We start from the raw sequence: 21,222 nt of genomic DNA on the forward strand, positions 1-21,222 counted from the left end.
CACGGCCAGCTAGTACACGACCTTCTCGAGTCACTGACCTTGCCCCTACAGGTTGCGATTGTGAAGTGCAGCGCGCATAGAAAGATCCGAGATGATGTTGGTCGAGGGAATGCATTTGCCGATGAGGTCGCGAAAGAGACTGCAAGGAACACAATGAGTCGGATGTATGTCGTAGGTCCTGCTAGATGGACCCCTGATGTGGGTATGTGTGAGGACACCATCGAAAGCGTGAAGTCTATACAAGCTGATGCTACTGAGAAAGAGGTGAATGAATGGAGAGAAAGCAAGGGTAGGTTAGACGCGAATGGGTGTTGGGTCGAACTGTCAGAACATCAGCGATGGTTGTTACCTAACGCCTATGTGCTCGCAGTGGTGACGATGGCCCATGGAATGGCACACATCAGTGTGAAAGGAATATGTAAACTGTTGGCCCCAGTATGGCAGAATGGTGGTATCCCAAAATGTGCAGAGAATCTGGTCAGAAATTGTATGGTGTGTTTGAAGCACAATCCCGGTAGGGGAACCCCAACCCCAGCTGGTCATTTTGCGCCTCCAACGTACCCGTTCGAGGTCTTGCAGCTCGATTTCATCCACATGGAGAGGTGCAATAACCTGAAATATGTCCTCGTTGTCGTTTGCGCCTTCTCCAGGTGGGTAGAAGCGTACCCCCTTAAGAACAACACTGCATTGTCAACTGCCAAAGCCCTTGTCAAGGAATTCTTCGCTAGATTTGGCATGCCTAGAATTGTCTGGAGTGATAATGGAAGTGAATTCGTGGGACGAGTGATGAAGAGAGTGTGTGAGTGTCTAGGCATCCACCAGAAGTTTCATGCTGCGAATCATCCCCAATCGGCAGGATTGGTAGAGTGCTATAATGGCACGCTGAAATTGAAACTGGCCAAGATCCAAGCCAGCACAGGTCTCAAGTGGCCAGACGCCCTGCCTTTAGCACTCCTGTCTACCAGGATGATTGTCCATTCCAGATTAGGACTTAGCCCACACGAGATCGTGTTTGGGAGCCCAGCAAATATATGGGGAGTACCAAGGCCCAGAAAGCTCAAGGAGATAGAGTACCCTGCACTGTTTGACTATTTGCACGAACTGACAACTAAATGCATGCTTTACATCAACAGGTCCACAGCTCCTCTCCACCGGTGTCTGACGATCCAGGCCACGCCATCGAACCTGGCTCCTGGATCCAGGTTCGGAACTTCAGACGAACAAAGAACGAGGAGCCTCGCTGGACCGGACCTTTCCAGGTTTTGCTGTCCACCCGCTCTGCAGTACGTGTCCACGGGAAGAAACACTGGGTGCACGGCGCCCATTGCAAAAGGGTCCCGCTCCCCCTTCCATATGACCGATGGGTGTAGCAAGGAGTCGCTGACTCCGAAACTGAGTTTATACCTCGTTTTGTCCCCTTCAGCGATGCACGACTAAAAGGAACTGGTACCGACAAAGAGAGCGATTGTATTTTGCAAGGATCTGTTCCACCGTCGATACAGTTGGACACTACAGAGCCTGAAACGTTGTTTGAAGATCACACCATGCCTGGAAAGGAACGATATAATCTGAGGTCAAGACCAAGGAACTGACATAATCGAATTAGTACGATTTTCCCTTTTTCCCCATGAACTATTTTTGAATTCACAGCTCTCTCGCCCAGGGAACTAGCTCATTTTTGAATTTTCGAACCGCCATCCGGTTCTGCTGCTAAGGCCGCGGTTGAAGTCTGAGGAGTGCAGCCGGGGACGCTTAGGTCAACGGTTCTGGTCAGTCTGAGGGAATTACCCCGGACTGGACAGAGCGCACATCTTGGCAGAAGCAACCTCCCACCGCGGACAGCAACCAGAGGATGGAGTTTCCGAGGGTAGAGAGACCTGCTAGACGCATGAACTTTAAAACAAGAATATGCACTGTGATGGACAGGAAGAAATTCCTGATAATATGTATTTTGATGATATGTAGCATAATGATGTTCTTGATTGGTTACACCTTATCCACGTTTCAAATCACCTTTGTAAACAACACCCAGCCCACGCCTTCTCCGACTGCTTCTTTACACTCCTTTCACCCTCTTCCTGAACACGAGTCTGCCAGAAGACTAGAGTTCGTAAATAACTCCTTTATCCAGCTCCTACACCAGCACCAGTCCATAATGAACACATCGAATTGTTGGATCTGCGGACTCATGCCGCACACGACAGATAAGGGCATTCCATACTTCATCCTACCATTCAGTTATTACGGTTCTCTGTGGGCTTTCCAGACCATGTTCCTGTTCGCCCTAGAACCATACCCGCCCCGCTCCACAGAGAGCGATTCCAGCAACAAGGCACTAGTGGTAGGAATAAGAAATATGAGTAGGGATGTTGACACGTATCAAACGATTCCTAAAGACGAACTCACTCCCTACAGTCGTTGGAATGTAACTAAATACGGGATCTCTTTGAATAAAAGCCAGAAAACGAAGAAATCCTCCCCAGTCTGGATTGTGCCCCACCGAGGTCACTTGTGTCTGCAAGGTATTGGCAGGGATCCCAAAGCACAGTTGGGGAAGAGCGTATGCACGGAAACCTACGTGTTTTCCTCCCGAACTTCCCCTCCATTCTTGGCGGCTAAAGGCACCTACTTCGTCTGCCATGACAAAGCCTATACATGGTTGCCCCCTGACTTCTCGGGCACATGCTTTATCTCATTTCTGCTGCCACCCACCTACACGGCCGGGGCAGATTACCATCGGATAAGGACAGTTAGGGGTGTCGTGAGTCAAGACGACACTGCGGGTCAGGAGTTTGGAGACTTCGCAAAGGGTTTTCTGCCATTTTGGGGGCCCATGGTGAACAGCAGGAACATTCGACAATTGACGAGGATAGTTGAGTCCGCCGTGACGGAAACGGCCGGTACCCTTAGCAATTTGACAGCTGAGCTTCAGTCGGATCGACTTATGACCCTTCAGAACAGGGTTGCCCTAGATGTCATACTTGCAGACCGTGGTGGTGTATGTAGAGTGATCCAATCTAGTTGCTGCATTTTCATCCCCGATAATGCTCCGACAGTGTACCAGGCCATCTACAAATTACACAAAATCTCTGATTCCCTTCACATGGAGAAAGGGGATTGGTCTCTGCTAGGGTGGGTCTGGGAACTGATCTCTGCTTGGGGATGGAAAACTCTGATCTTCATCGGGATGATCTTAGCCGTTCTGTTTATGTTCTGCCTGTTTGTGCAGTGCGCTCCTGCAATATGTGGCCTCTGCGCTACTTCATGTGTAAGGAAGCCTGTATCAAGGGACGAATTGAGCAACAGAATGATGCTACAGCAGCATCTCCATGAATTCATCAATACAGATTTGGACTCAGATTAGCGTGAGTTATTGCCTAATATGAGGGCAAAAGGAGGGTCTGTGGTACTGTAAATCCGGACCCTGCTGTTCCACAGATATCGAGGTCCAACACCCTTACACAAAATATCGTCGTACCATGACGAATTTGGTATCTACGGACCGGTAATGATTAGGACATTATCCCTATGCATTTGCGTCATGATTGAGTGATGCTAACACCCTTAAATCGTGGTTTCCGTCCAGAACCCTCAGACTCCATTTTGTAAATGGCATCCATCTTATGACTTGCCCTCATTATAGTCAATTGATTAAGACCGAGTTTGATCTGAAAGGACACGTCCACCGTAGCTGACTTCCCCATGACCTGGCCGAGCTGACTCCATTGCCTCCAGCCAAGCTTGTTTGGGCAGCTCCTCGCCCAGTAGCCGAGCAAGATATCATCAAGGCACAACATGTCATAAACCATTCACTACATACAGACCCTGTTTTTCATACACATACACCTGTCCACGATTCTTGTTTATGACCCGTTTTATGATGGGAGGGTGCCCGACCTTATTGGTGTTTCATCAATATCTGATGGGAATTCTGGATCTGGCGGGGTAATCCATCACAAACTGGACATCTAAAATATGTGCTGACCAGCATGACTTCGCTCTTTGTATTATTGTAGAAATATGTGTATAGCCATATCATAAACTCAAGAATTCTTGCCTGCAGCTGGTATTTATGTATATAAGGAGAAGGCTGGTTCTGTAAAAACGAACAGTCTCCTGAGAACTTACGGCCCGTGCTGTCGTACTTCTAGGACACATGTTACTTGGTTGCAGCCAATAAAACTCGATCTCTGACTTCACCTAGAAGACTCCGTGTTTCTGTAAGTCCAGAACAGGGAGAACTCAGAGGTCTTCAGGTGTGGTCCCCTGGCACCACCGGGTCCCTAAAAACCCGGCACCTCACTCCCACCCTGCGCCGGAACGCCCACATGACACCTAACGCTGGTTTCATGTGGCGCAGGGCTTTTCAACATGACGCATCTCCCTAGATGCGTCACGTTGTAAATAAGGTGCAACGTGGCACATGGTTTATGCCGCACCTGCGTCACAGAAGTGACGCAATGGCGGCGTAAATGCAGAACAATGTCATACATTCACCCCAGTACAGAGATCTGGGCCTAAATCCATCGTTTTTTTGCACTCCACACCACCCCAGTTCAGACATGGCCATATGCAAATCAGCCTTGACCCTGTGCCTCATGCGAACAGTCCAGCCCGAACTGCCAAGCTATGTCTTTACTTGACCAGAATCAAGCATCCTAGGACCGGTTTCTGGCTATCAGCCGTCTTCAGCCAGGATAGCTTGACTCCAGTGGTCTGGAGAGCATGGGACTCACGTCTGAGCATACATGTAGTGTAGTTCCTATATTCCCAATAGGCTCTGCGCATTGGAATAACATAAACAGCAGTGTAGACGTAGGACTGAGGTCATCTAGACCTATACTGACTATGTTAGACTTAATTTGTTTTGCCAGCTAGCTCAGAGGTCACTAGAAACTTTCTCGAGTGAATAGGGAGGGGTTAACTTCCCTGATTCGGACAAGAAGGGATTAGCTTCTGACAACCATATAACATGACAACTTTGCTCCCTCAGAATAAAGAGTGTATCTCTGGAGTCGTGTGAAAACAATAGACAACTATTTCACTCAGTCAATCGTGCATGCTTAATTTCACTAGAGTGCAGAGAAATAGAGAGACTGGCTTTTTCAATAAAAGGTGGTTTTTATTGAGCAGTCTTCTTTCTCATGCAAGAGAAATGAATTGCCACAATTGCAATACTTATCATAAAGTAAAGTGCGTACAGTAAAAGTAGTATTATGAAATAATACTGCAAAAGCATTGATATGATTTCTTAGCCATATGATACTTTAAAATGGATAAAATATATACATACATAAAAACATTGACTAACAAACTCAACTGGTGCTTCTAAGATACGCCAACCCCGGTGTACCTGACCTAAGCCTAATACGTGGGAAGGAGTAAGTAAGTTGCAGTTCTAAGTTAAGTTAGGTTTTTGCCAAGTATTGGAATCATGAATTCTCTCTAAGGTTTTAATCAGCTCCGTACCATGGTTATAGAATGAAGGAGGTCTTGTATCTCGTTTCTCAGGACTCGATCTCCCAGTAACCCGTGAGGGTGACTTGGGAACACCGGAGCTAGATTTTCTCAGATGGAGAAAAAGAAAGCGTCTCTCTCAGTGCGTCAAACCGAGGGGCGGTTTCCTTCGGCTCTCCGCAACAGCTGGGCTCTCGGGCAAGTAGAACGTCGCTCTGCTCCCAACCACCGTGTGTTTGTTTAAGGCAACATTGGTATATTTATACCTGAAAGGTGCCGGGTTTGACGTAAGGTTGGACATAAGATGTCACTGATGAAGCGGGCTTCAGAAAATATTTTATTCTGACTCGTGGATTTAATTCCCCAAAACATGAATTAATCAATTAATGAGCTGTTTCATGATTTGTTTAATTAACACAACCTAGATTAAGTTTGCACCACACATAAATACGCGGGAAACTAATAATATGTGCTCTTGTTGCATTTGCAAGTCTGTTTTGTAACATGTGATTAATATTGTTTTGTTTGTCATGTCTGTCCTATTGTCTTTGTCACTATTAATATGCGGCTGATCATTCATGGCATGTGCTTTTATATGTGCTTACATGTTTGTCCTATGTTGTGTTTGTCTGTCTGTGTATCATTTAATCATCTTTTTACTCTTTCAGAAACATAAAGCTGGATTACATGAAGAAAGGTAGATATTTTATGTGCTGCTTATTTGTTTGCTTTTGCTAAATGTCTTTTATTAGTGGGTTAATTAATGATTAGCAAGGGATTGGGTGGTACAGAAGGGTTTGCTTTACCTGAATTAATCACTCTTTTTGTATTTGTTTAAACATTAGCTCAAGAGTGGTTTGAGGCCTAGCCTCTGTTTCTGAAGAAAAGTTGGTCGGACTGAACTGAGCAGAGTTGGAGCCAAGTGTACACGTCTTGGAAATCTTCCATGGAGAGTTTTGTTTTACCTTCTTCTTGAAAGGACTGTGGCTCTGACATTTGAAAAAAAACTGTGGCTCTGACAATGGAGCTTGTTTTCACGGACTGCTCTGGATGTTCTTTTCTCAAGGCCGAGGAAATGACAAGGCTGTCTTTTGCCGAGCTTGGGTGGAAGTTAGAGATGTAACTTTTTAAACTGTTTCCAAAGACGCTCGGAAGCTGATGTCACTCTATGTCAATGAACAATGGCATGGTGACGCTCATTCCCTGGACGTGGTAGTTGTGGTGGTCTGACAGCCATCAACCAATCACAGTGCTGAACTTTTAGAAAATATTACATTTAGTTAAATTTGAGAGCAAAAATGATATAAAATTGGCTCTCTTGAAGGGTTTGGGGCTGTCTGTTCCTGAGGGAGACGTGCTGTCCGATTTCCTATGGATTGTAAGCATTCTACTGTTTATTATTTGTTTCCCTTTCAGGTCAGAAAGCTAACTTAGAGAATAAGATTTATGTTTTCTTTAATTCATTATTTTGAACAATGCTGAATTGACAGTTAACTTTGTGCCAATGTTTAATGCATTTAATTGAATTAATAAAACTAAATGTTTGATTTTAATAAAGAGAGTTAATAAAGATTATTCAATTATGAATTTTAAAATAAACTTTTAAAATGACAAGCTGGTCTTGTTTATTTTAGCTAATATCATAACAACATAATTGATCCATTCACCTCATGATTCCGCTGCTCTATTGTTTCCTATGGGCCTGGTATTGATTGGTAAGTGTGATAGTGGATTATGACATCATTTATAAAGTATTTTAGTTGCAGCGCTTGATCAATTTTGGTAGCTTCAGACGGTTATATGTTGTTTTTGACATGCATGTTACATATATGTTGGTATAGTCATAGGATTGATGTTTAACAAATGTTAAGTTTTTTGATTTTGTCAGATTGTTATATGTAGTCTTAAGGATTTTTTCCAGCAGAGTGAAAAATTCCTAGTTAATTGCCGGCAAGGTAGTGTGACCAGAAGAGTTTCACAGTGCATTTGTCTGTTTCAAAATTGTGGTATAGAATATATCACGTGTTGTGGACGTACAACACATGTTTAGGGACCTTAGATGTGCATGGTTGAATGTATAGTGAGGATTGCCTATAAAATTGTAGCATTAAGCAGAGGGACCTGGTGAGCCTGTTTTAAAACTTTCTGTGAAGAGAGTAGTAGGATTTATCCAAGCTTGAGAGAAGGGTGAGATAGTGTTGTCTATTCTTATCAACGCCTGACGTTTTCTGTGGTTGGTTCAAGTCCTGCCAAAAATTCCTGTGTGTATGATCAGGGTTTTCTTGTTTGAAAGTGTGTGAATGTTTTGGTAACCTGAAGGGTAGGGTAAGAATTACTCTATTGGTAATTGAAACTATTCTGTGAGAATAGCGTCGTCTATTCCACGCTGAGAATACTTGAATGAATGTGTAAAACTATCTCTTTGTTAGAGAAACAGGCAAATGGTTTGTTTTCATGTAGTTATTAATTGCGTTATTATAAGATAATTGGAAAGCGTTTTTGAGCCTTCATGGTAAAGAATATGCTATTTTAGAGTATTGCAAAGTGTTGCGCGTTATTTTAATCATCCTAAAGGCATTGCGCGCTATTTAAATCCATTGAAAAGTGCCCCGATCGAAAATTGTAAGGGAGGGGCTGATTTAGGAGTGAGAGCGTGTGGGGAGAGCCTGCAGCTGCAGCTGCTGTATAGGTCAGAGCCCGCCGCGCTCTGATTGGTTGATGTGCCTGGAGTGTTAGAGCAAAGCAGCGCACTCATTGGCTAAGGTGTGATTAATAGTTTAAGGTGATTCCTGGCTTTTGCGGATGTTCCCCTGTTCTGGGTTCTGTTTTTGTCACAGATTGTGCTAGCTGATTATTTGCATATTGTGCGTGGCGAGCGTTGTGTTGCTTGGAGCGCGAGGAGAGATTACAGCAGCAGCAGTGATAAAATAGCTACAGCCGTGTTGTGATTGGCTGAGCTTACAGGGACAGCGCGCTGATTGGCTGAAGCGCTGTGCAGTGCACTGGTTTGGACACGTTGTTGGTATTCTGTATTCTATGAGCAGAATATAATGAGCAGTGGATCAGTTTCCGTTGAAATTGCGCTGTCCTATGCGAGTGTCCCGAGTATTTTGTGAAGGAGGGGGGCTGTGGGAGCGAGTGGGAGAGCTGTCAGCTGCAGCGACTGACTACGTCAGCCGCCGCGCTCCCATTTGTGGAAAGGCTGTCGCGCCATAAGAAGAGCCGCGCTCTGATTGGGCGAGGCTCCGTGAGCCACGCTCTGGTTGGGCGAGGCTCCGTGACTACTGTGTGTTGGTTCTGAGAAGGAGCTGCGCACTGATTGGCTGTGACGTGTGCTGTCACGAGAGGAGCCGCGACCTGATTGGTCAGAGCTTCGTGTTGTTGGACTTCTTCTTTTTCTTTAAAGGAGTGCTGAGCGCTGGCTTTGGAGAGCGATAGTGGAATCGCGCTATACTTGCTGAATACTATTTCTAATTAGGGGTCTTAGTTGAGGTTGATTTGTTTGTTGCTCGAGAAGAGCTGTGTCCTGATTGGCTGAGGACGCTGCAGCATCATAGAAAGGCCGCGACCGGATTGGTTAAGGCTCGGGTGCACTGTGGTTGGCTGAAGCGTTGTGGCAAATGCACGCTGATTGGCTCAGACACTCGTTGTGCTGATGCACATTGTTTACTTTTAACGAGTGTTTATTTTTACGCTAGTAGTGCCCAGAGCTTTGTGTTTGATATTTAATTTGTTTTAATATTTAGCCACAACATTGGGAAGGTGGAATTTCCTGTAAAGTATTAAACATCACAGCAAGCGGCTATCCTGATTAGACAACAATAGCAAAGGTGACTAGAGCAAGGACACTAATTATTATAATATTAAATAAAAAGCAGATAACTAACAGCTGTCATTAGAATTGCAAATAAAATAAAAGTTATAGCAGCAACATAGTTAGAACATCCTCAACAGTATAGCATTGTGTTACAAACATGAGTTATTGGGATGATTATAAGAAAAAGCCTTCATGGTTTCAAAAGGTGAAAAATTATTTTAAACCTGACAAGAAAATTGAAACGCGTGGTGGTAAATTACTTCATAAGTACAAAACACCTGCAGCCTATATGGAAGGCGAATATCGCTATCATACTGTAATTTGGTTTGATAACTGGATGCATTATACCAGAAATGATGGTGTACTAGCCTGGCCAGAAGATGGGTCATTTAATTTAAAAGTTTTACAAAATCTGAGAGGAAAATGATGGATCTTGTGCCAAAGCCAAGACCTACACAATTTGAAGCTTTAGTTGAATGGGAGGTTGAGATGATGGAAATTGAACGCGAAAGTAAGTGTTCAGCACCTAAATATTCAAAATATGTTGTAAATAAGGAAACACATGAGGATAAAGTGAGACGCTGGAGAAAGGCAGACATGTATGATGGTCTGTATCCAGTAAGAATAATGATTACTGAAGATTTAGAACAAAAGACAGCTGGAAGAAGAATTGATGAGGAATTAGATGATGCGGTTTTAGAAGACATTTATGCTACTAAACCTAAACCGCCACCTTATCAAGCAGGTTCTCAATCTACCCCGAGAGTTTCTACAGAAACTTCTCCAAGTGCACCTCCTAGAGAAGTTGAGGAAGGTTCTCCCAGATTTTTAAAATTACCTGAAAGGGTAGGCTCAGTAAATAATTGTAGTACACCTAGAGAAAGCAGAGTTCCTCAACAAGAAAATAATTTTGTGAGAAATCAAGAAAGATTACCTGCTGATCAAGAAATTTCTAGTTACAATAAAGCAAAGCAAGATTTAATTCAACAATTGACAAAAGGCATGGAAGCAGTTACAGTACCAGTAACTATTGGTCCTGTTGTACCAGTTTTTGATCAAGGAGATAATAGACAAACAGCCTTAACAGCTCCATTAAATGCAGAAATTCAAAAGGTTGCTGAAAATTTTTATTCAGAACTTTCAGAGATTCATAGAGAAAAATCTATGATGCCAAATTTAACATTACATGGAAGTTTGTCAAGTTCGCAAACACCAACTGTGGCAGATTCAGATTCAGGTTTGTCAGAGAAAAGCTTAAACAGAACAGAATTATCTCAAAATGGTATGTCCCTAGAAGCTCCTGATTATAAAAAGCTTGATGTAGCTAAATTAAAAGCTGACCTGGAGGAATTAATCATTGGCACAATTGGTACTGATAATTTGAAATTGTATCAGGATGATGAACTATTGTTTATTTGTAAAAGTATTCAGTGGAAAACTAAAAACAGGTATGAACAACTGGAAGAAATGGCTGCTGAGTTAGAAATTGATTTGAGCAAATAGAAACATTTACAGAAACATTACAGGGTGGATTTCTCTGAGAGAGACATTGACAATTTAAATGCTGCTGGAAGAATAACTCACATAAGAGAATTAATACGTTTTCTCAGAAAATTTGGTGAATTAGGTAAATGGAGAATAAAATGGTCAAAGAAAGAACAAGATAAAAGACTAAGAAATTATGAAATTTCTGAATTTCCAATGAGAGAAATAGCTGGAGGAGGGTATGTGCATATTCCTTGGTCCAGACAGGATATTCTCCTGTTTACCAATGATTTTCCACGTTTGAGGGAAAAACCAGTTGAGTGGTATCGACAGGTAGACAGATTTATAAAGGTGTCAAAAGTTCTGTGGATTGATCTGGATGGATTCTTTGACATTGTTCTCCCATCAGATCTTTGGACAGAATGCAAGATTTCTGTGGATTGGCCAAAAGAAGAACCTGCCAGAGACAAAATTACTGGTGCCCCATCACAAGATGTCATGGATCTTTATAATAAAGTAATTTATTGGCTGAAAGGAAAAATTCCCCCAAAAGAAGTGGATTGGGTTAAAATAGACAGAACAAATCAGGAACCAAAAGAATCAGTTCATTCATTTTATGAAAGGTTACTGTTAGTCTTTAAACAGTACAGTGGCTATGAAAAATTAAGTGAAAAGGACATGAGCCATTTTATCTACAGATTTGTATATGGCCTGAGACCTGAAATTGGTGACATGATTAGAAATGGAATTGTTTGTTGGCAAGCACTTTCAGTTGATGACATCCTGAGAAAAGCAAAATATTGCAGTGATGAGATAGATGCAAGGCAAAAGAATCTTAAGGAGAAGGCGATGTGGGCACAAGTGAAGGTAGCTGAGCAGCAACAACAACAACAGTTAGGCTCTATGCAACAGGGAAAATTCAAGGGTAATTTTAATAATAATAAGCCAAAATTTAATGTAAATGTTGAAGAGCTGAAACAAAAGCTCCCATGTTTTAATTGTGGCGAAATTGGACACTGGAAACAAGAGTGTAAAAACCCGTCCAGAAATTTAAAAAATAATAATTGAATCCACAGGTGCAGTGTGAGTTAAATCCGCAGCAACAGCAACAGCTACAACAGCAGCTGAATGAGTTAAGTCAGCAGCGACAGCTACAGCGACAAATAGTGAATCAGCAGAGCCAGACTCAGCAAAGCCAGTTTCAACAGCAGAATCAGGTACAGCAGAATCAAATTCAGCAGAGTCAGTTACCTCAAGCACCATTCCCTGGTAGTGCTAACACACAGAGATTTTCTCCTGAAACAGGTTTCTGTGGAAGTAATTCGGTTAAAAATGTGTCAAAAGTTAACATGTCAAGGGCTTCTCAATTTTGGTTAAAAGACAAAGAGGGGAGTGATTCATCAGAGGATTACTCATGACGGTGCCTGAGAGAGGAAGAAGAGTGTGTGCTTGGACCCACTCTTGAGGATGATCAGTCTGGTCCATTTGTTAATGGTAAAGTGAATGATAAAGATATCACTTTTCTTGTGGACACAGGTGCTACCCGTTCTACTGTTAGATCAGCAGAAATAGAAAACCTTCCACTCTCGGGTGAGTCCATTCAAGTTGTAGGTGTAGCTAATCAGCAAATAAAAACAAGTTTGACAGATCCAGTAAAGGTAGAAATTGGCAACTACAAAGATAAACACAGATTTCTAGTTTGTGACAGCAGTCCTGTGAATCTGTTGGGTCGTGGTATATTATGCAAAATGAATTGCAGAATATATTGCTCACCAGATGGCATTGAAATGAAAACAGCAGAAGAAGATGGGCTTTATAAATGGACTATGCTAATGGTTGAAGAGGAGAAAACACCAATATTTCCTGTATTTGATAAAAATGATTTGCCAGAAGAGCTCAAAAAGCCAGTTAATCCAGCAATTTGGGACCTAACAGGAAATGATATGGGTCTTATGAAAAATATTGATCCAGTAAAAATCACTGTTAAACAGGGAATTGATTTTCCAAACGTTCCTCAATACAAAATGAAAGCAGAGACAATTGAGGGTGTCATTCCTGTGATTGAAAAATTCATAAGTCAAGGTGTGTTAAAAGAAATTGAAAGCAGCCCATGTAATTCACCAATTATGGGTATTAAAAAGCCAAATGGAACATAGAGAATTGTTCAAGATTTAAGAAAAATTAACCAGATTGTTGTTCCATGTTGTCCCATTGTTCCAAACCCTGCAGTAATTCTTTACCAGATTCCACATGATGCAGAATGGTACATGGTCATTGACCTGTGTAATGCCTTCTTTACAGTTCCATTACATCCAGAAAGCCAGCAAATTTTTGCTTTTAGGTTCCAAAATAGGATCCTAGCATGGTGTCGTATCCCTCAAGGGTATACTGAGAGTCAATCTATCTTTAATCAATTGTTAAAGAAATCCCTGGAAGATCTAGTGTTGCCTGGTAATTCCACATTGGTGCAGTACATTGATGATTTGCTTGTGGCAGCCAAAACACGAGAAAATTGTGTTACTGATACCATTACCCTGTTAAATCGTTTGGCAGATGAGGGACATAAAGTGTCACCAGCAAAATTGCAGTTTTGTAAACAAGAAGTGAAATATCTTGGTCACAGAATTGCAAAGGGAACCAGAAAAGTGACAGTTGAGAGAATCAAAATGATTCGAGCAATACAACCACCGACAACACAAAGACAGGTGAGAATGTTTCTGGGAATGGTTGGTTACTGTCGACAATGGATTAGTGGATTTTCAGTAATTGCAAAACCACTTCAGAGACTAACAAAAGAAGATATAAAAGATCCAATTAATCTGTCAAAAATTGAACTGGAAGCTTTTGAGCAGTTAAAAAAGAGCTTATGTGAAGCTCCTGCTCTGGGAATGCCAGATTATGAAAAATAATTTGAACTCTACTGTAGTGAAAGAGAAGGTTGTGCATTGTCAGTGCTAATTCAGAGGCATGGAAAGTTGAGAAAACCAATTGCATATTTCTCAGCTGTTCTGGATCCTGTTGCAAAAGCTTTGCCAGGTTGCTTAAAAGCAGTGGCCGCAACAAGTGTAAGTCTTGAGCAAAGTGAGGGTATCATTATGGGATTTCCTGTAAAAGTATATGTACCTCATTCAGTTGAGATTCTCCTTACCAGAAGTAGGGCTCAACATTTGACAAGTAGCAGACTGACAAAATATGAAAAAACAATTTTGGGTTCAGACAACGTATCAATTGTAAGGTGTGTGAACCTAAACCCTTCCACATCATTACCTGATGGAGTTATTACTGAGGTAAGTAACGAAGATGACATTGATCATGAATGCCTGGATGTTGTAGATTACTGCACAAAACCAAGACAGGACATAAAAGATGTTCCATTACCTGAATCAGACATAATATATTTTGTAGATGGATCTTGTTTGAGAAATGATGAAGGGATTCTGAGAGCAGCATACTCAGTGTGCACAGTCTCAGATGTTGTTGAAGGTTCACCTTTGGATGGAATTCGTTCCGCGCAAGTTGCAGAATTAATTGGTTTAATTCAAGCTTGTGAAAATGCAGTTGGCAAAAGAGTAACCATAGTGACTGATAGTCAATATGGTTATGGTGTTGTACATGATTATGGACAAACTGTGGTCCAATAGAGGTTATTTAACTTCTGCAGGAACACCGATAAGAAATGCGAAATTGATTAAGAGATTGATTGATGGCATTCAGTTACCAGAACAAATTGCTGTAGTAAAATGTTCAGCTCATAAAAAGGGTGATGATTACATCACCAAAGGAAACGCTTTCGCGGATGAGATGGCAAAATACTGTGCTAGAAACAATTATGCAATCAATCGGGAAAAAGATGAAAGTCAAACAATGAATTCTCTTATGCTAATTTCTGTAGTTGAAACATGGCAGGAAGTAAAAGACTTGCAAGATGAGGCAAGTGAGGAAGAGAAAAACACATGGTTAACAAGTGATTGCAGACCAAGAGAGGAAGATGGAATTTGGGTGCACAAAGATGGAAGGCCTGTAATGCCGGACAGCATGATTGCTGATATGGCACGGATGTGTCATGGTCCAGGACATGTAGGAAGAGATTCTATGGTCAGATTATTTAGAGAAACATGGTTCAATACCAAGTTTAGAACAATTGCAGTCACTTTGTCAGAGATGCTTGACCTGCCAACAGATGAATCCCAACAGAAAAATTGTTGTAAGCATGGGAATCATAGGACGGGTGGGTGGTCCTTTTACTAGATTACAAATGGATTTCATTGAGATGCCGAGGCATAATGTTCTAAGTTATGTTTTGGTATTTGTTTGTCTGTTTTCAAGATGGGTGGAAGCTTTCCCAACTCGTCACTCTGACTCAGTTACTGTGGCAAAATTACTTCTTAGGGAGATCATACCTAGGTATGGATTTCCAGTCACTATTGTAAGTGATCGTGGAACTCATTTTGGAGACAGATTGATGAAATTGGTTTGTGAAGCCTTGAATATTAACAGAAATTGCATTGTGCTTACAGACCAGAAGCATCAGGTGTTATTGAACAGATTAACGGAACAATAAAGAATAGGATTTTAAAAATGTGTGATGCTACAGGAGTAAAGTGGACAGATGCACTTCCACGTGTTCTAATGTCAATGAGAAGCATCCCAGATAAAAAGACAGGTCTTAGCCCACACGACATAGTGATGGGTAGAGTAATGAGACAAGCATTTGTTCCAGTTGGCAAACTAATGAGTATTAATGATAGTGCAATCATTGAATATTGCCAAAACCTGTCTGATGTAGTACATTCTGTGTTTCATCAGGTGGGAACTGATATAATATCAAAAGAAAAGATACAAGCTCATGATTTACTACCTGGTGATTGGGTGAGGACAAAGGTTCATCGAAGAAGGAACTGTTTAACCCCAAGATGGCAGAAACCACAACAGGTTATCTTAGTAACAACAAATGCAATTAAATGCAGAGGACTAAAAAGGTGGATTCATCCAAGTCACACAATTCGTGTGCCACCTCCTGAAAATTCTGATGAAGAAAGTGATACAACAGCTGATTCAGATTCAGAAAGAGACCCAGAAGATCCTGATTCTGATGATCAACAAGAAAATCAACATCAAGAGAATCTAGATGACAGTCAGAAATTGAATAAAGATGAGAATATCAAAACTGGAATTCGAGGTGTTGATAATGATGGTCTGCTTGAAGAAGAGTCTCTAAAGGAAAAGAGAGATTCAGAAGAAGCAGAAAATTCTGAGCGAGACGGAAATCTGAGCCATAGTATTGAAAGGCAAAAAAGTAACTCTGTGAACAAGAAGCTTGAAGCTGGGAAGCTGAAGGTGATTCCTGAAGAAGAAGAAGAATTACCAAGTACCAGTAAAGGTATTGTTTCAAATGGAGTGAAGCTGCTGAGTAAAGAAGTTCCTAGGTGCAGATTTGAAGTCTCTGATACAGACACTGACGAAAGTGATGAAGAATCTGAAATAAGAAAATACAGAAAAAGAGCTTGGAAATCTGAATGTAATGAATGTGTGCCAAAGAAAAAAGTCTTGAGAAAAGGAGACATTTGGCCTGAAGACAATTTGAAATTCAAACTAGTGAAGAAATCAAAAGAACAAATCAACGAGATTTCTAGTCAGGGAAGTGAACTTGAAAAGAAAAACGAGAACGAAAACAAGAAAATAGAGGTTATCTCTCGTAAGACAAAAAGAGTAATTAGGCCAAATCAGAAATATAAGTCCCCAGAATGGACCTATATTATTATTCCACCAATTGTTGAGGTGGGAAGTAGCAATCAAGAATTTTTAGAAAATGACAAGGATTGAAATATTTAGAAATTAGTTGAGGATTTATTTCCTGGCATAAGGCTGAAGAAAACATGTTAGGTGACTTTAGGTCGAAGAAATTCTGTTTAGTTGAAGAGCACATATTTATGTGACACAAGGTCGAAAAAAAGCTGTTTAGGGTTGTATTCTAAAAAAAAAAAAAAAAAATTAAAAGGGGGGATATAATTTTTGTTAGTTAGTTACTTACATTCATTTGAATTTAAAATTGTTGTTTTTGAATTTAGAAATGCCTAGATCAGATACTTCTAGGTGTTCAATTTTTAAGAGATGCTGTAAAATGACTTCAATTTGTGTGATATTATTAATTTTACTTTGGTTAATTTTAGCTGTGGTCTATCCTTTTGATGTTAATAAGCAAAAATTCAAGACTAATATAACAAGTAAAGTAGAGTCTAAACATGAGAAACATGCTGGCAAGTCCAGCAGAGCTATTAATCATGATCCAGAGTCTCATCAAGATATATCTATTGGAGATTTTTCAAGTAATTCATTTTCAAGGCTTTTGTCTGAATATGTCAAAGTAATGAATGTTAAGGATTGCTAAGTGTGTGTAAAATTACCTGCTTCTCTTTCAGAGGGGGTGACTTATAATATGTTACCTCTCACTTATGGCATTACCTGTAGTGTGATTGCTAGCCGGTTTTATCAAACTGGTCGTCTGGAGTATTATTACTCAGACTTTGATGAGGTTTTTGCAAATCTCAAAGTTGTAAATAGCTTAAATAAAGTTAGGCCTGCGAAGCAGATGAGGGAATTCTTTTTAGTTAGTAATGAACTCAATTACGAATATGCCTATAGAAATAATTTAACATGCAAAATGAGAGCTGAAGAAAAGACTTTCCTAAACATGGTTGAGGAAAGAAGGGCTGTTTATAAAAGAAATGAAATGCTAAAACATGCTAAATCTAAATACTGGCAGTTAGAGGACGCAAAATTAAATGGTGTTAATACTAATGCAGCTATACATATAGACGAACCAGTTAGTGGTAAATTTTGCATTAGAAGAGATAATACTCTTTATGATAATCTTTTTGTGGGTGCTAGTCAATGTGAAGATACTTATCATATTGTAGGGGAATGGGGATTTAAAGGTGGGAAAGATCCAATTTTCCCTGGAATTTATTTTATCTGTGGTAATAAAGCATATTTTAGCCTTCCAGACCACTGGTACGGGACATGTTATCTTGGCCTGGTCTTTCCAAAAATATTTCATGTTGACAGAAATGAAAGGGGTACCTTTGAATTTGGTGAACACTTGAATCTGAATAGGTACAAAAGAAAAAGTTTTACAGAAATCCTGGGAGACATCTTTGGTGCTGTTATTCCTATGGTGGGGATTACTATGAATTCAATTAAAATCAGAAAAGTTTCCACAATTGTAGATAGGTTGTCAACTGATACTGCAAGTGGTTTTCAATTGGTTAGCACAGAACTTGTTGCTACCAGAAGTATGGTTATGCAGAAACGTCTTGCCTTAGACACTCAGCTTGCAAAAGAAGGTGGAGTCTTGCATGTCCAACATTGCTGTACTTATATACCTGACAAAAGTCGGGATATAGAGTTACTTGTTAAAATATAACACGTTTCCATGAAGAAATAGAACCTATGGAGGAAGAGACATTTACAGAAAAAATTGGGAAGGGAATGGAGGCTATTAAAGATTGGTTTTCTGAACTTGGCAATTCAATCATAGGCAAAGTGCTCTATCCAGTAATTGTCATTATTATAGTGATAATGCTACTAAAAATTAGTTGTTTGATCCACAAGAGGAGGAAGCATCAGAAAGAAAAGAGAAGGATTTATAACTCAGAAAGGAACAAGAAAAGGAATAGGAGTTAGAAGAAATGCGAAGGGTTCCGTTTGAAAGAGATGATCAGACAGCTGAAACAGGGGTTTAGGGAAACTAATATCGAGAGAATCCAATGTGTGTTGTCTCCAAAATGGGTGAACATTTTCTAAAATTTTTGGGTGTTGTTTGGTGATTTTAAAATCACCAGATGAGGGAGTTGATGAAGCGGGCTTCAGAAAATATTTTATTCTGACTTGTGGATTTAATTCCCCATAACATGAATTAATCAATTAATGAGCTGTTGCATGATTTGTTTAATTAACACAACCTAGATTAAGTTTGCACCACACATAAACATGCGGGAAACTAATAATATGTGCTCTTGTTGCATTTGCAAGTCTGTTTTGTAACATGTGATTAATATTGTTTTGTTTGTCATGTCTGTCCTATTGTCTTTGTCACTATTAATATGCGGCTGATCATTCATGGCATGTGCTTTTATATGTGCTTACATGTTTGTCCTATGTTGTGTTTGTCTGTCTGTGTATCATTTAATCATCTTTTTACTCTTTCAGAAACATAAAGCTGGATTACATGAAGAATGGTAGATATTTTATGAGCTGCTTATTTGTTTGCTTTTTGCTAAATGTCTTTTATTAGTGGGTTAATTAATAATTAGCAAGGGATTGGGTGGTACAGAAGGGTTTGCTTTACCTGAATTAATCACTCTTTTTGTATTTGTTTAAATATTAGCTCAAGAGTGGTTTGAGGCCTAGCCTCTGTTTCTGAAGATAAGTTGGTTGGCCTGAACTGAGCAGAGTTGGAGCCAAGTGTACACGTCTTGGAAATCTTCCATGGAGAGTTTTGTTTTACCTTCTTCTTGAAAAGACTGTGGCTCTGACATTTGAAAAAAAAAACGGTGGCTCTGACAATGGAGCTTGTTTTCACGGACTGCTCTGGATGTTCTTTTCTCAAGGCCAAGGAAATGACAAGGCTGACTTTTGCCGAGCTTGGGTGGAAGTTAGAGATGTAACTTTTTAAACTGTTTCCAAAGACGCTTGGAAGCTGATGTCACTCTATGTCAATGAACAATGGCATGGTGACGCTCATTCCCTGGACGTGGTAGTTGTGGTGGTCTGACAACCATCAACCAATCACAGTGCTGAACTTTTAGAAAATATTACATTTAGTTAAATTTGAGAGCAAAAATGATATAAAATTGGCTCTCTTGAAGGGTTTGGTGCTGTCTGTTCCTGAGGGCGAAGTGCTGTCCGATTTCCTTTGGATTGTAAGCATTCTACTGTTTATTATTTGTTTCCTTTTCAGGTCAGAAAGCTAACTAGAGAATAAGATTTATGTTTTCTTTAATTCATTATTTTGAACAATGCTGAATTGACAGTTAACTTTGTGCCAATGTTTAATGCATTTAATTCAATTAATAAAACTAAATGTTTGATTTTAATAAAGAGAGTTAATAAAGATTATTCAATTATGAATTTTAAAATAAACTTTTAAAATGACAAGCTGGTCTTGTTTATTTTAGCTAATATCATAACAACATAATTGATCCATTTACCTCATGATTCAGCTGCTCTATTGTTTCTTATGGGCCTGGTATTGATTGGTAAGTGTGATAGTGGATTGTGACATCATTTATAAAGTATTTTAGTTGCAGCGCTGGATCATCACTAAGAACTAACAGTTCTTTCTGGACTACCGGAGTTCTTGTGCAAATCAAAACAAAAGCAGGGGGTTTTCCCGGGCTGCTGGTGGCTTGGTTTGTTTAAAGAACACGTTGTGCTTTCTAGGAGTCTATGGGAGTAGCCTTGCCGTATTTGGACTGCATGGGCTGTTACTAAATATGGATATGATTCCTATGCCTTTATAAGGATATTATTTGTTATAACCACATAAAGGCATGAATCGTGAATATCGAATTAGGGTCCTAGATAGAAATACAACACCCACTCCACGTATTAATGTCCCTCATTACTAAAAACTAAGCAATTTTAAACATATAATGATGCATGTGTGTTTTCCAACCCACCCCAAAATATATAAATTGCATTTGAAATGGTGTGTGGTGTATACACGAAAAATGAGTATTGGTACTGTACGTTTTTCAAGCAGTGCTATCATTCAGTTAAATGCACATATATATCAGCTGAATGGATTGCGAAAATTACACATGAACTGGCTCTATATACAGAAAAGAAGGTCAAGACCATTTCATCACATATTTTAAAAAAATGCTGTACATCTACTAGAGGCTGAGGTAAAAGATTGTCTCAAGTGTCTCTAAAAATAGAAGTTCTGTTCTCTAGGAATAGTTCTACTTTAAGCAGAGTACCATGTGCCAGAAAAAAGGTAAATATTTTTGAATTGAAAGGAAAATAATTTCGCTTTCAGGGGAAGAAAAAAATAGTTCCAAATGTTTTCAGTAGTTTTGTTTAACAAAATTGAAGGCCAAATTTCGAGTTCAGGGAACGCTGTGTGATGTTTTTAAAAGTTATTCTCGTTGTTCAGGGGAGAACATCATATCAGACAGACTCGCAAAACATTGGTCTACAACATCAGGTGAAAGTTCAACCAAGTTTGAAAATGCTGTAACTATGCAGTTCTGTGCGTGATTGCTATCATCGATGTTCGGATCAGCAATGCTCACAGAAGGTTGTACCTGATTGGTGCTGCTTTCCTCTTGTACTTCACCACCACCTACTCGTAATGGTGAAGTCTCAATGAATGCCATCATCAGAATAGGTAGCCGCTGGGGACAACACGTTGCATGAGTCGTTACCGGACAAAGCAAAGCCTCGATATCCATTGGTAC

The 21,222-nt window shown here is 40.2% G+C and overlaps 1 protein-coding gene across 1 annotated transcript in view; it reads right to left on the bottom strand.

Moving 5' to 3' along the window:
* ETS1 (ETS proto-oncogene 1, transcription factor) overlaps window positions 1-21,222 on the bottom strand; it is an 811,579-nt gene that overhangs the window by 114,131 nt on the left and 676,226 nt on the right. The window lies entirely within an intron of this gene.

This window comes from Lissotriton vulgaris, chromosome 2_1 (genome assembly GCF_964263255.1).
Source record: "Lissotriton vulgaris chromosome 2_1, aLisVul1.2, whole genome shotgun sequence".
In the NCBI taxonomy this organism is placed as follows: domain Eukaryota; kingdom Metazoa; phylum Chordata; class Amphibia; order Caudata; family Salamandridae; genus Lissotriton; species Lissotriton vulgaris.